Source organism: Crocodylus porosus, unplaced genomic scaffold (assembly GCF_001723895.1).
Source record: "Crocodylus porosus isolate Cpor-Errol unplaced genomic scaffold, CroPor_comp1, whole genome shotgun sequence".
NCBI classification, from domain to species: Eukaryota; Metazoa; Chordata; order Crocodylia; family Crocodylidae; genus Crocodylus; species Crocodylus porosus.
The window spans coordinates 29,086,500-29,101,695 of NW_017728909.1; the positions used below are offsets into that span (position 1 = coordinate 29,086,500).

The 15,196-nt window shown below is 43.1% G+C and overlaps 1 protein-coding gene across 1 annotated transcript in view; it reads right to left on the reverse strand.

Moving 5' to 3' along the window:
• The window catches only part of PLCXD3 (phosphatidylinositol specific phospholipase C X domain containing 3), a 40,484-nt gene that overhangs the window by 7,465 nt on the left and 17,823 nt on the right, over positions 1-15,196 (reverse strand). The gene's annotated exons all lie outside the window — the stretch shown is intronic.

The following is a 15,196-nucleotide window of genomic DNA, read 5'->3' on the forward strand; positions in this document are numbered from 1 at the left end:
GCATGTGGGCACCCCAGTGCCAGTGTGGGTGCAGTATCTGGGGGTAAGCCGAACCCAACACCAGGGGTGCAGACAGAAAGACTGGGCTGCAGAGAGCCCAGTGATGACCAGAGCCCAAGTGAAACTAAGGCCTCAGAAGGACACTGTGTGAATGCCATCTGCAAGGCTTGGGGTGTGGTAAAGGGGCATTTTGGAGTCATGCATCTAGCCCATAAGGCTGAGGGTATCCTAAGAGTCATCCATTTTGGAGCAAGACCCAAAAAGGGTCTGAGAACCCACAGGGTTCAATGGGGTCCATCAGCACGGTGTACAACAATATAAACTTGAAGGCAGCCTCCTCATCTATTATAGTTACAGCAAGATGTGGCAGGCAAGAAAGAAGGTGCCCATGGGTCAGGATTGGCACGGCTGAAAAGCCCTAGAGGTATCACGGACATCCTGGGGCACCACATCACATAATTGTTAAAGCTTGGCTGACACATCCTAGAAAGCTTTGAAAAAAACCCCAAAACATTCTTCTTGTATTGTCTATAGCTCCTATATCTCAATCCTCAAGAAGGGTCACTATACAGAATAGACCTTTATCTGAATTTTAGGAGATCCTGAAATGTATTCCCCATTCACATGTACAATTATGTTCACCAGGGTCAGAGACAATGGAAATGCCTTGATTTCTGCAGTACAGGTATGGCAGAGTAATACCTTTTTGTTTTCTCAACTCTGTAAACGGAATGACCAATAGCCTTTTTGAGCTTATAATTCATTTTGGAAAGAGAAGCACTGCAACCTTCTTGATTCTTTTCTGAGACAGGATAGAGCCATTAGGTTGGACCCTCAGTCCATGTCCCTAGAGAACCACACGAAGTCCACAAGATTACCATCATGGAGCAGGGGCTGGGAGATCCTTATCTCCCAGTACCAGGCCTGAAGTCATGCTGCTGGCACTGGGAGATAAGGAACACCCAGCGCTGGCCCCATGACTGCGGAACTGGCACTGAGAGATATAAGGGTCTCCCAGCTGGGAGATGAGGGTCTCTCAACACTGGCCCTGTGGTGTCTCCCAGCACCAGCTTCTCATGAATGCAGAGCTAGGTGGTGAACAGGATGGGGATTTTGTTCTGTACTCAGTTCCACAAGCACAGAGCTAGGTGGGGAACAGGTTGGGGAGTTTGGTACCCAGCCTGTTCTCTACCCAGGTCCACACTTGTGGAGCTGAGCAGAAAACATGTGCAAGGTGGGGGCTGGTCAGGTGCAGGTCCCAGCCCCATGTCTTGATTAGTTGATCAAAAGAGCCAATGTGCTAGAAGCAAAAGGTCCCAGTCCCCTGCCCTGATCTACCAGTGGGGCAGCTAGCAGTGAGATGGGTGCTAGCTGCCTCACTGGTGCATCAGGCCAGGGGGATGGGACTTGTCTCTCTCCCCTGCAGTTCTTTCCAAGCTGACTGCCCCTGATTGGGGAGCCAGGTCCAGGAGCATCTTGCTGCAAGGCAAGGAGGACATTGTTCCCACCCTGGCAACAGGCAGCCCCTGGGGGAAGGGTATAACATCCCAGCCCTGGCCAGGAGATGGCTGTCTACTGGCCTGGTGCTCCCTGTCAGCCTCTGAGCTAGCATCCAGGGGGAGCCTAGAGCTCTCACTGGTGGTGGCAGAATCCCATTGCAGGGCCCCAGAAAGTAGGAGCAGTTTGCTGCCATGAGCAGCAAATCTGCTCCCACTTCCCTGTGTGCGCAGATGCCTTGAAGACCTGCATTTGTAGACCTGGGCACACATGCAGACACGTGCCTGATAATTTAATGCACCTGAATTTACTGTAAAGTAAATTCAGGCCCATTAATTGCATGCGTAGATGCACCCAGTGAGATAAAAACACTGCTGGCCAGCAGTTGTATGCTATGCCCAACAAGGAGCAAAAAATAGTAGTGGGTACCATTATAATTCTGTTTAAGCTCCTGAAACAGGTCCTAAAGCATTATTCGTAGAAAAACTTCATGATGCAGTACAGGTTTGTATTCTATCTGATCCAGGGATGCAAGGTATTTTTTTATTGCTGTTGCATGGACTCGTAGTATTGTGATGTTACTTAAAAGAGAACAGTGCATCATTGCTCTAAGTTTCCACTGAATTTAACTGAAATTTCCAATTCAGGTTTCAAAGTCCAAAGCACATGAGTAACTGATGAATAACATTTACCTATTGCAACAGGGCAGTCTGGCTCTTCAAGGGAGGAAATCAGCACTAGAGCAGGAGTCCAAAAGTGGATGATTAGCTAGGAATTAAAAGCATAAGCAGAGAAAGAAAAAGGAACTCAAGTTGAGAAGGAGCTGTTTGTGGCCAGGAGGCAGCCTGGAACACACAAGACCTTTCTATTAAGAAGGGGCCAGAGCTGCAAGGGCCTCTCTTATGCAATCCGAAGAAAGGTTCAGGTTTTGCTTTACTTACTTGTTTTTTGGGGTCAAAGACTATTATCAGTATTAAGAGGACTGACTGAGGGGCTTCCAAGTAAGCAAAGCCAGGCAGCAGGCACACTAGCCTACTTGCCGCATCCCAAAGGAGGAGGGTTCTAATGCCTCCTGCTTTGGTATTAAAATGCATTGACCAATCTTGCATGATGTAATAAACACTGAAATGCAGAGGGAAAGTAATTGTTCTACGAGGGGATTTTGTTGCTCCTTGTGGCTCTTGCACATCTGTAACTGAGAACTGCCTTACAACATTGCCATTGTGGAGACATTTTAAAATATTGAAACTTCACCATAACATGAGAGCAACAGCTGCAGCAGATGAATTTCCTGCTTATCTCAAGAGGGACAGAGTCTACATATGGAGATTGCTCTGCTCTGATCTTATCAGAAAACTGCATTTTAAAAGAAGACAACTTAATTGAGTGCATCAATGGCAGTGACTTTTCAGATGTAATTCAAATTCTGTGATTCTTACCCCCAAAACAAACACTGCAATGCTATAAATGATAATGCAATTACTTGAATTATTGGAAAAGAAAGTATACACTTAAGTGTAAGCTGTAGCAAACTGTTGAGAAACTTGGTCAGATATTGGATATCCTTGGTACTGTGTTCATTATCTACACTAAGTGGTTTGCCTCCCCACAGGTTCATGCTTAAGGTGGGAATGACTCTGATTCCATTGTGAAATATGAATAAAAAAACTGGCATAATAAATGGTACAAGATGTATTGTAAAAAGATTTTATGAAAACACTATAGACTTAGTAATAACAACAGAGGCTACTGGAAAGTGTGTAGTTTTGCTGAGTCATATTATGTCCATAAGACACAATTCTCCTGCATATCTTAAAAGGAGGCAATTTCCCATTTGAGTAGCCTTTGTAATGACTGTCAACAAAAGTCAAGGTCAAAGACTCGATAAAGCAGGTGCTAACCTACCACAGTCAGTGTTAGGACATATTGACAACCTGAAAATGCAAACTGATGCAGATAGCTGTTCAAAGAATATTACCAAACATGAGAGGCAGTTTCACAAAATACCACATTTTTCATGTATTTCTTCAATGAAATTTGTAATTGTGATGCACCTCTCAAGATCACATGCTTCTTAGGATTACCCTTCTTCCATGACTTTTTTTTTTTTTTCTTCTTTCAATTGAAGGGCATTTGGCCACCCTTCTGAAGCTACTCTCAATTCAGCAAATAATTTCAAAAAGGGAAGTGGACTAATTTTATAAAATTTTTATTTATTTAATTATTTATTTAATTTTTTTAACCCAAGTTTTGTGCTAGGATTCTCTGGGTATATTTTGAAGCAAACAACTTTTAAATCTTTTGATCAGCTGCAAGGTAAGACTGAAAAGAGTAGAAAAGCTGCTATAGACTGGGGCACATTTTTAGCCAGAACTGCTATGTTCCACTTTACTAAAGATTTCAAGGTTTTTTAAAATTTAACTTTTTGCAAATTCAACACCACGTTTGGCTGAAAATCAACAAAGAGCCAAACACAGGAGAGAGAAGGAAGTTTTGAGAACAAACGAACTTGGATTGATCAACAGTGAGTGTGTCTACATGAGACACTATGTTGCTGTAGCGATGAACTATGATGAAGTAGCTCATTGCTATGATGACGTACTGTTGGCAGACATGAACCGTAACACTGACACTGTTGTGCAGTAGCAATGAGCTACGGCACACTAGCTCGTTGCTACTGTGCACCAGGGTTGGAAATGACCTGTGCGCCACCAGGACTATGCATTAATGGAAGTTACTGAGCAGTCATTTAGTATTTGCTAGTAACTCTAGCAAGTACTAATTGACTGCAGTAACAAGTATGCAGCCAGGTGCAGGTCATCCAGTGTGATGTGTATTTGATCATTCGTTACAAGCTTAACCATCTTTTATCTTCAAGCCTTCAGGGAGCTCGCAATTGGCCTAGGAAATTTGTGTGAAGGCTTACTTGAGATAATCCTGTGTATAAAGAAAATGTGATAGCAGAATAAATGTTTTAGTGACAATGTACTGGGTACACACTAGTCTAGTTATAAAGTGCCTATAACCCTGACAGTATATTTCCCTTTTCCTTCCTAGGTTCTTACCAATCTAACCTTTACCATAGAGGCATACTTCCTATTTTGATTAGTAGTTTTTAACTCAGTCCTATCTAAGGTTACTTCTCAACTGACCTACCATTAGCTAGCCAATTTCATTTATGCTTCAGGATGAACCTGAACATACAATTCCCACTCTCACACTGTCAGTTAAATTCATAAGAACCTCTTGTTTTCAAATGACTTATATTTGTCTAGTGGGAGTTTTCCAATACAAGTCAATTAGACTAGAAAAAATCTTTGCAAAGCAAAGCATGAGAGAACACTTCCATATCCCTATAGAGAATAAACAAAGGCAGCAAAATACATGGGGACAAATTTGTTGCTGATGCAACTCCACCAACTTAAGAGTTAGGCCAAAGCTATCTTAAGTTTCTCTCATCTACTCTGCACATTATGAAATGTACGTGGAAAGCAGAGGACACATTTCCCTCCTCCCACAATGCCACCTTGAAAAGGACTACATTAACAGTTACAAGAAACTGTGTATGTTGTTCAACTTTAGTACAAATATCTCACCCATCTTAACAGCAATTATGGGAATAAACTTGGTTTAATGTTCCTTGGGGTGTCTTTGTGATGGCAATACAAAACTTGTTTACCCTTCACTGTAATTTCCAGTCTCTGCATGCCTCAAACTAGTAATTGTCCTCATTAAGGGGTTTAGTCAGGAAAATGCAGACCATGCTGTGTGGCAGCTACCCACATGTTTTTATGCTCACAGAAACCCAGTAGATAACATGGTGCTAGTGCATGTTATTTTATTATCAACAAAAAGTGATTTTTTGCTCAGGGCATAATGAAATCTCTACTAACCTATAGTAGCTAGCTGCAGACCCCAGCTATGTATCCGTTCACTGAGCTTATCTGGAATCTGTCCCCTGGCCAAAAATCTAACTGCAGGATCAGGCCAAGCATTCCTAACCTTAAACTGAAAATAATTATAGTTCAGCAGTATGGGTACTGGCTAGGCCCCAGGAAGTCTCACTGGTGACACAAAAGCTGTACTGCTTTAGCCAAATAAGGATAATTAAAGCAATATATCCCTCTTAGACACATCTACATGTGCTATTAATGCACTATAAGCTTACTGTGCAGTAAGCTTTCCTGGCCAGGGTGTTTACATGCCTGAGGGGAACAGTTCAATGCAGGACTACTCTAGCCCCGCTGTGCCCCCTCCACCAGCCAGGGGACACTCTGGGCTCCCCAGAGTGCCATCCCCAGGCTGGCAGGGGGCACCGGAGTCAGGCGCTAGCCTGTGGGGGGTAGGGGAAGCTGTCCTATCACCAAGGCTGGGATATAGCAGCTAGAGGAGGGGACATTTTCCCAGCCCTGTGCCCCAATCTGCCAACTGAGGCCTGGGGCTGGGAAGCAGCTGCCCAGAAGAAGGGACAGTTTCCTTACCCCTTGCTGTCTGGGCTGACCAGGATCAATATGCTTCTGATCAGCAGTCTACATGTGCACTACTGTGCAGTAGTTACTGTGTGGTTGATTTACTACTCTTATTTACAGGTAATAGGCAACCGGGCAGTACAATAATCCACTGCACAGTAAATGCTGTGCACATGTAGGTGGTGATGCCTTAAATCTCATGTAGACACGCCTAGTGGGAACACAGCTATACTGTCACATGTGGACAGTGAAATAAGTTATATTGGTATAAAGCACCTTTATACCAGTATAGCTGTATTCACACTAAGATTTATACCAATATAGTTACTTCAGTAAAAAACTGTCACACTCGACAAAGTACATTAGTACCAAAACTATAGGCAGTCCAGGCTTTTGGCTCCCTTCGTGGCCTTCACTTATTTTGAGTGTCTTAGCCTCCCTATGCCTCAGTTTCCTCATCTGTAAATGATGCAGTGGGAACATGATGAATGATTTCATAGATTTCATAGACATTAGGGCTGGAAGGGACCTTGGGAGATCATGGAGTCCAGCCCCCTGCCCAAAGGGCAGGAAGTCAGCTGGGGTCATAGGATCCCAGCAAAATAAGCATCCAATTTACTCTTGAAGGTGTTCAGTGTAGGTGCTTGAACCACCTCCGCTGGCAGACTGTTCATCTGCTGATGAAGCTTGCACTGCTCCTGGGAGGCCATTTTAATCATTGGCTACAAGTGCTCTAACATACTTAGATGGTGAAAAGCACTGTGCAAATGTATTACTGCTATTTCAAATTAATGGCCAAGTTGTTTGTGCTTGTGACATATATAAATTAGTGGAAGAAATTTTCAAAATGTAGAGGTTTGTTTCTATTTGCAAAAGTTCTGAAAAGTGTGGATGAATTTCTGAACCTTACCTGAATTTTGTTTCCCTTTCAAACTGAGATATTAAGTCTGTGGCTGTGGAATTTGCTATGGAACCCACTCCTTGCAGACATCTATACTATAGAATTCAAAGTTTGTATTTAAGCAAGTAGTTTTGTACCTTTGAGGATTCAAAGATAATCATAAAAATGTGAACCTAGGTACAAGCTGATTAAATGCTGCTTGCATTAATCTATAGGCAGCTGAAATATAGGCAACTGAGATAGACTGTACAGAAAGAAACCAAGCAAGAGAAGAAGAAATCATTTACCTCAAGTCTCACAAATGTGACATATTATGCCTGACTGATATCCTAAGGTTTTTATATAGCGTAACTTTATTGACTTCAATGGGATCTTTGATTTACTAGTGTGAAATAAAAAAACAATTCCTGTGGCAAGAAGCAATGTTGCCTGTGAACAAGGGGTTAAAATAGGCTTTCCCCAAGCCTTGAGAAGGTACTCAGGGGAAAGACTGTATTGGTGGTTTGATAAAGTCAAAGCAAAAGAAGGGAGGGCTGAAAGCCCAAAGGCTTAGAGCAGAGTTGAAAACCAAATGGGTAAAATATCTGTTGCTTTGCATATAGGGGGTGACTTGTTCTCTTGTACAATTTTGGATTGTGAACGTTATCCTTAGTCGAAAAATACTCTTGTATGCCTCTCCCTACCACTAGTTTAAGTCAGTAATAGCTGGTCTAAAGGCCATGAAGTTATATTGGTACAAAGGGACAGGAATTAAAACCAGTGACAGTAATTTAAAGCTCAGGCCTAGCCAGTTTGAAAACTGAAGAACATTGTGTCACTTCTTTTTAAGTATCAAAGTCCATTTGACACCTAACACCCTGTCAAATTATATTTACAAAAGGCTCCTATCTTCACTTAAGGGAGCAAAATTAAAAGTGCCTGTTATCAGCTTGCAGAAATAAAATGTGGCAAAACTAATCGCATTACAACTTGGTAAAGAGAAATTTTGCTCTTCAGCTGTTTTAGCTTGGAGTGATTTTTTTTTTTTATATCTGAGTCATAAAACCTTGACAGTGTGACAGAGCATTAACAATTGCAGCACTCTAATATGGGGCCTCCTATGGAGAAACATCCATTCCTCTCAGCAGAGCTTTCAAGGGAAGCAAGGAAGAAAAGCAGCATTGTAAATGCAAAACAAAAGGGCTGTTCGTGCTATTAATGAGAGTTTGATTGCTAAAAGAAAGACAATGGGTATCTTTTCAGAGAGTGTGGAACCACTACAATGACTAATCCAGAGAAGGAGAATTGGTTTCATGTACAGATTGCAAAACAGTCTATCACAGAGTGCCCCTGTTACAATATGTCTCACAGTTCACCAAAGCTGTTCTATTTGCTCAGGGCAAAATGATATTTACAATTTGTGATAAGATTTTCAGGCTCTCTTCCCTCTCTGCTCACCCCTCTTCTATAAAAATGTTTATTTCCGAGGAAATACATGGTTCACTGGAGCTACCTTTAGTCATATGAGCACAGGTGAGGGTGTTAAGAACTCCTGAATTCTGGAGCTGCTGCTGATTTGCCATGTATATTTTGCAAAAGTACCTGCTGGTTTTGAGGACTCCAACACTGGGTCTTGCTCTTAGAGATGTCAAACTGGGCAGTGAAAAATGTAGATACTTTGCATAACTAAGGATGTAACCTACTCCTACTGACTGGGGTGGCGTGACAGCAGATAAATCAACTCCACACACCTCAGTTCTAATAATCTTCTTATAAAGTACTGGGGGCCAACCTTTTTCACCAGGGTGCTACAAAGCAAGCCCTGCCCTCTCCCCAAGTGCCACTCTGATCTCCTTCCCCTGTCTGATCTATTGTTCTCTCTCCCCTGTGCCTTATGTGTACTGTTCTCCCTGCTCTCTGCTGAATCTTTCAAGTGACAAAACAGGGGCTGTGTGACACACTTACATGCTGGGTGTTGGCCACCCCTCCTTTAAAGCAACTGCTACTTACCACTGTTGGATACAGGCTACTGGGATAGATGGACCATTGATCTGACACTTTTTATGTACATCTCAGGAATCTCAATCAAAAAGGGAGACACCCACATTAGTGGGTTAATTAGGCCTTAAACTTTCTGGATGAGATGTCCAAAAATGCTTAGTGTTGGCCTAATTATCTTCCTATTGAAATCTAGGGTGACTTCATCACTGTCTTAAAGGGAGAAGAATTAGACCAAAGCTGAAAGCATTAACCTACCTGCCTGTAAGTTTTTTCAACTGTGAAATGTGAGGATTGCCATAGTTATTTAGCTTCACATTATGTTTGGCCCTCTCTAGGTGTGCAGCCACATTCACAGTTAGACCATGGCCACAAATTATTCACAGTTAGGCCAGTGGAAATTCAGCCTCTCCAAATTTTAAAAATGACACACTCTCCAAAAGTGCTGTAACCTGGCCCTACCAGCAGGAAAGTTAGGAATCAGGAAGTTTTCACACACTTCCCCAATTTAGCCCACTGTCCTGTAAACTGCTTTGTGTCCTTTCAGACCAGGCTATTCTGCATTATTCTGCGTTCAGGTGACAGTGGCTGGACATTGCTTCCCACTCTGAATTACAGCTCATGACCACATTCCACCATTTTCTGCTTGGAGGATCAACCAGCATTCAATACTTTGGAAGCCTATCCATGCCTCCTTTCCCTGTAACTTTAGTAAAAGACCTTAGTAACCTTGGAGATTCCTGCTACATCTGGACCAGCACTACCATCTTGTGGTCTGGGGAGAGGCACAGGTCCAGGAAACCCTCAGTAAGAATCACAGGAACAAAGATGTCTATGAAATGGCCATCCCACATGGCAGTGAGGAATCACCAGAGTGTTGTAGTGCTGCTTCAAATGCCAGGACATTACACAGAGGGCTACAAATGGCATCAACTGCCATGTGCTTCCTAGCTGTGCTACAGCTCTATCAGGCCATTCTCCACAACCATGGTCAGGACCATGGTCAGCAGCACTAACGAGCTTGAGTTCAAACATTCTTAAGCCCCAGGAACTTTCCCCACGCAGGGGCCCAGGTACTTTCTGCAGCGTCCCAAGCCAGATACCAAGGGCCCTTCTGCTACCAGCCAGCTGGTACTCCCCTGCCTGATACCTTCGATGTCATCCTGAGCAACTGCAGAGAAACAGACAATAAGAGCACCATGCACATGCTTTTTCGATTGGCTGTTAACACTTGCCAATGCATGAAGAGATAGTTTATGTTGTGCCCAGGGGCCACTGTCACAGGATGACATGCCTTGTTTGCCTTGCCAAGCCTTTCACAGGCATCTGATGCCCTTGAGGTTCTGCTGACTGTTAGCTGTCTGTTATAGTGGTGCACGTCCAGGAGTATTAGCACAGTGAAACAAGCAAGAAATAGCATGTTCCTCCAGCACAGCATCACAGATAAACTGCTACTGACTAGTTGCAACTAACAGATATTCCCTCCCTTCATCAAGTCCCTCCCATGCACAAGCCTGAGTTAAGTTTTTTAAAGACTTGAATAGTATGGATTTTTGTCAGCCACTACATATAACCACTAGCAGAGCTGGAACATACCTGCCTGAGAGAGAAAGTAGACCTTGAGAAACAGGAAGTGCTCTAGTCAAGTTCTAAAGCTGGATTGCTGGGAAAGCTGGATTCTTCCCAGTTCCCAGGTTGTTAACTGCACCACCAGGAATCACTTAGGAATTCCACCTCTGAAGGGGGTTCATGATGACCTGATGATCATACAAGGAAGGCACCACCATCCTCCTAAAGGTAGTGAGTATGGGCACTTGGTAGGATGGGGCCATGAGTACCACGAGCTGCCTGAACCCTGGATGCTCCACAAAGGAAAAGGGCTGGCCATCCAGACCAAGCAGCTCCCCAATGCTCTGGGTGACCTCACTCACTCTTGCAATGTGCCCCACTTTGTCTGTGGCTTTCCCCCATTGGTCCAGGGTGGCTTGCCCCTGTTTCATGGGGACAGGGGCTTTGGAGTGAGAGGGGGACTTCTTTGTGGGCATCTGGCCGAATCTGTTCCGAATCAAATCAGCAACCAAAGCTTTACACCTCTGTAGAGCACCCACTTATTAAAAGCCCACGGAACTAAAGAAAAACCAAAGCAGAAATCTTGTTAGGTTGTTCTGTGCTTATAGCCACTTGACTGGTGTTTTCAAGGTGCAAGAAACTAAAGCTTTTATAATAGCTTCACTCTGATGTCAACAGTCATGCTGAAATAAAACAGGGTTAAATGAAAGCAGAATCAGCCCTGCATGTTGGGTTATTATCAAATTTATCAATAGATTTATACTTCTATTTCCTGGCTGGACATTTTTCTATCATTTATGAATATAGAAAGATTAAGACCTTTGCTTAGCAAGATGATTTACTATTGCTGGTAAGTGCTTTCATCTTGTCAAAGCTGGCTGGTACAACTCTTTACTGGGGAGGAATTCTAAATCATGTCATGTCTGGAGTTCATCTTACACAGAGCCAAGTGGCTTATATTCCTATTAAATGCATTAATCTTTTATGTATGAAGATCCTAGATAAAATATACATAGAGCAGGAAAAATACCTAATCACATAAGGGCAGATCCTACTCTGCCTATTAGGATTCAGGTGCTAATATGATCCTAGTCCACTCTGCTGAAGTCCTAAAATATTGTTAATGCAAAGGGTGGGCAAGTCTTCCTCTTCTGTGCTTGTTTGCTGTTACTCTGCCTTAAGGCTAAGATGATTGTATGTTAGAAAAACAAATGAATTAATCAGTTTCAGGGACTTGAACATGGTCAAATAAGATTGCATGTGGCTGGCCTAGCCAATAACGCAGACAGACACAATCACATTGTAGTATTTAGCACTGGCTCAGGCTTGAAACTCCTGAGGCACAATGTGAGGCACAAACTCCCTAAGCAAGCTGCGGCACTTCAGAGACCGCACCATCCGGGAGCTGATGGAGTGTGCTCCTTTTGGTGTGTGGGGAGGAGAGATAAATTTGACTCCTCTCCAATCCCCTCAGGATGCTGTGCATCCCTGGAAGACAATGATGGCCTGTGTTTTTGGAATGAAATTGTGGGCAGCCATTGTATATATTGCACCAAGGTAGGAGTCAGCAATATACAGCTTGTGGGCTGGATCTGGGTGCAGAGCTATTGGATCAGGCTCACAGAGCCAGAGGGCTTTGCCTGTGCCTTCACTCACACTGGCCTTGAGGAATGAGGAGCTGCATTGTGTCAGTTGGAAGCTATCTATACTGCTGGTACTTCTCCCCACCTTTCCTCCCCCCAGCGATGCAGCTGCAGCACAGGCACAGCTAGAAGCTGCCTGGCCTTGGCGTAGCTCCCCACTGGCTGGAAGCTGCACCCACACTGCTGCCGCTTCCTTTCCCCCCGCACCCTCCTCTCCACGGCTTCAATGTTGGTACAGCTTCTAGCCAGTGGGGAGCTGCACCAGGGATGAACAGCTTGCAGCTGCACCCATACCACAGGTGGGTAGAGAGGGGGTGGGACCAGGGAAAAGTAGAAGCAATAAGGATGTTCACACACCTCTTCTCTGGTGGGAAGCTATACTAGTAGGCCTGTGCAAAGTGGCTAGTATTTGCTTTGGATTCAGATTTGGCTGATTCGGGGGACAGTGATTCAAATCAGTGGCCCGAGTCAATTCATCCCAATCACCCAGGCCCATCCCTGCCTGCTCTTCCAGCCCAGCAATGGCTTCAAATTGAGTCAGACCTTTTAATTGGTCTCCTGATATTTTTTGGATTCAGAGATTCAGCCACCAGATCAGGCTGAATCTCCTCCGAATCGAATCACCACCTGAAACTTTGCATAGCCCTATGCACTAGCACCACAGCTGAGACCAACGAGGGGGTAGAGGGGGAAGTCGGTGGAGGGTATGAGCTATTTTGTGGCATACCTGCCAAAAAAGGTTTGCCCCCATTATCTCACAGTATCATGGAGAGCATGGACAACCTGACCAAAGGAAGCATCTCATAAGATCACAGAAGATACAACTGACAATGACAAAGTAAGATTTTACTAGAAAGTAAAGTAGCCTCACTGAGAAAACTATGCTTTGATTTTGCACCGAGCGGTCAGTGTAGTTTTCCACAGATCTAAGAACTATTTTAAATCTGGAATCCCCCCCACCTTTTTTCCCCATTTTTTTAAAAAAAGCCACAATGTTTGTGTTTTTTCTCTCACTAATATTTTTTAAAGAGCGAGAATTTTTTAATTACAGAGTAGGAGAAGAAAGACAAAAGAGAAGGGCAAACAAACACCTTTAGTCGTCATTCAGCAACAAGAAAAGAAAAATTAATCTGAAATTTCTAACTTTGTTTTTCAAGAGCCATAACACAATTCAAAATGAAAGTAAAAGATATTTTTTATTTTGAAATTTCCCACAACATTTAAATAATGACCATAAATGACACTTTCCTGAATGTGTGTTCCCAACAAGCCTCATTTTTCAGCAGAAAAATTTTTCAGTCTAGATTTTTTGATCAATTCTGCTGCTGAGCAAGTTGTGCTGAGTGTCTGAGCTATAAGGGGCACACATAACATATATAAAAATGTCAGTGAGGCTATATCCACAGTAAGAAAAAAAATTCATTTTTACCACATAATATATAGTAAAATTCTATTGAAGACAAGGCAATTTTTTAATAATAACGTAGTGGCAAGCTGAGTTAAAAACTAACACAAAAACAGTATTACAGATGAAAACTACCATCTGCTTTGTCTTCACTAGAATTTTAAATATTTTTACTAACACATGGTAGAAATCACACCAATCTTTATTACTAAAGGTAAGTTTTCTCTCTATGCTGGGGCCTTAAACTGTTTTATAGCATGGTGATGCTCTTCTGAATACCAATGAGGACAAAGCCGAGGCAAGGGGTGAGCCTAGACTCTGTACTGACTGCATTCTCTTCAGAGCATGATGGGAACTCCAGCTGTTCACAATACTTTGTAAACGTGTTCTGAATGTGTTGCTACTGCATTCCCAACATCAACTTCTGCAGCTGCTGAGTCTCCACTGGAGCTTTCTAACAAAGCACTGACCAACCCTGCTTAGCTTACGAAACCTGACAAACCTCCTGCCTAAGGTGGTAAAGCTGCAGGCCATGGCAGTCTCTTTGATCATAAAATACTTTGTATATAGGACACATCCATTCTTTGCGTCACCAGAACACAGAACGTGAAGGCTCTCCCTTTCACCAGGAGTCAGTGATGCAAGTATATTTTCCTGAATTTACCTTGACAGAATATTATGTGGAAAATTGAGTGTGGAACATTTAGTGTGGTCAACCATGTGGGTGGGTTCAAAATGAAGCAGTGATGCAAGACCTAATGAAACCAGGGCTAGTGCTTCAAAATCCATGTCAACTAGGACTTGCTCAAAGAAAAGCTACTCAGATATATTTGTCATTCTGTATCCTAATGTCAACAGCAGTGATATGCAATGTGGAGAACAGTGCCAGTGATAGAAGGGAGGATGGATTATACGCAGATTATTGTGATTGCTTATTGACCTTAAAAGGACATTTTGACAAGGTAGTTTTTTATCAATTTTGAACACAGACCATTCTTGTTCTGCACTACCTCCCCCATCACACTCTTCTGCCTTAATGCTTACTGTCAGTTATTAAAAGGTATGCTTCATTGTAGAGTTAGCCTTGGTTCTTCATTGTAGAGTTAGTCTTGGGTATCTTCCTTCCCTGTCTACTTTCCTATCCACCATAAAAAAAACCCCTTCTTACTTCAGTTTGGTGGAGTCTTAAAACAGGGTTAAGTGGTCTGGACAGGGTTATGGCCTAGAGCCCAAATTCATCTTTCACTCAAGCTAGTAACCCACTCAGTGTGCAGTAAGGATGAAGGCTAAATCACTGAGGCTCTGATAGCTCTCTAATGCCTTTCCACAACTATGGTGTGTCCAAAAAAGCAGAATTATAGAGTATCTCTTCTTAGGACAGTACAAAGACCCAGAGGACATGTCCCCAGCAGGCCTAGCACCACACAAGGAAGAGCACAACACTTGTCCTCAAAGTAGCTGAGGTCTGGTTCTTTATCATAACCAGACAATATTAACTGAGTGCTGATTGCCTGTGCTAATCTAAAGTAAAGACACATTCAATATGACTGGAAAGCACAGATTCTATATAGGCAAAAGAGCAATGTTTTCCTCTCAAGGCAAATTCTTATCGAGTCCACTGGGATTTTTCCTAGGGATCTTAGATTTCATAGATTTCATAGACATTAGGGCTGGAAGGGACCTCGGGAGATCATCAAGTCCAGCCCCCTGCCCAAAGGGCAGGAAGTCAGCTGGG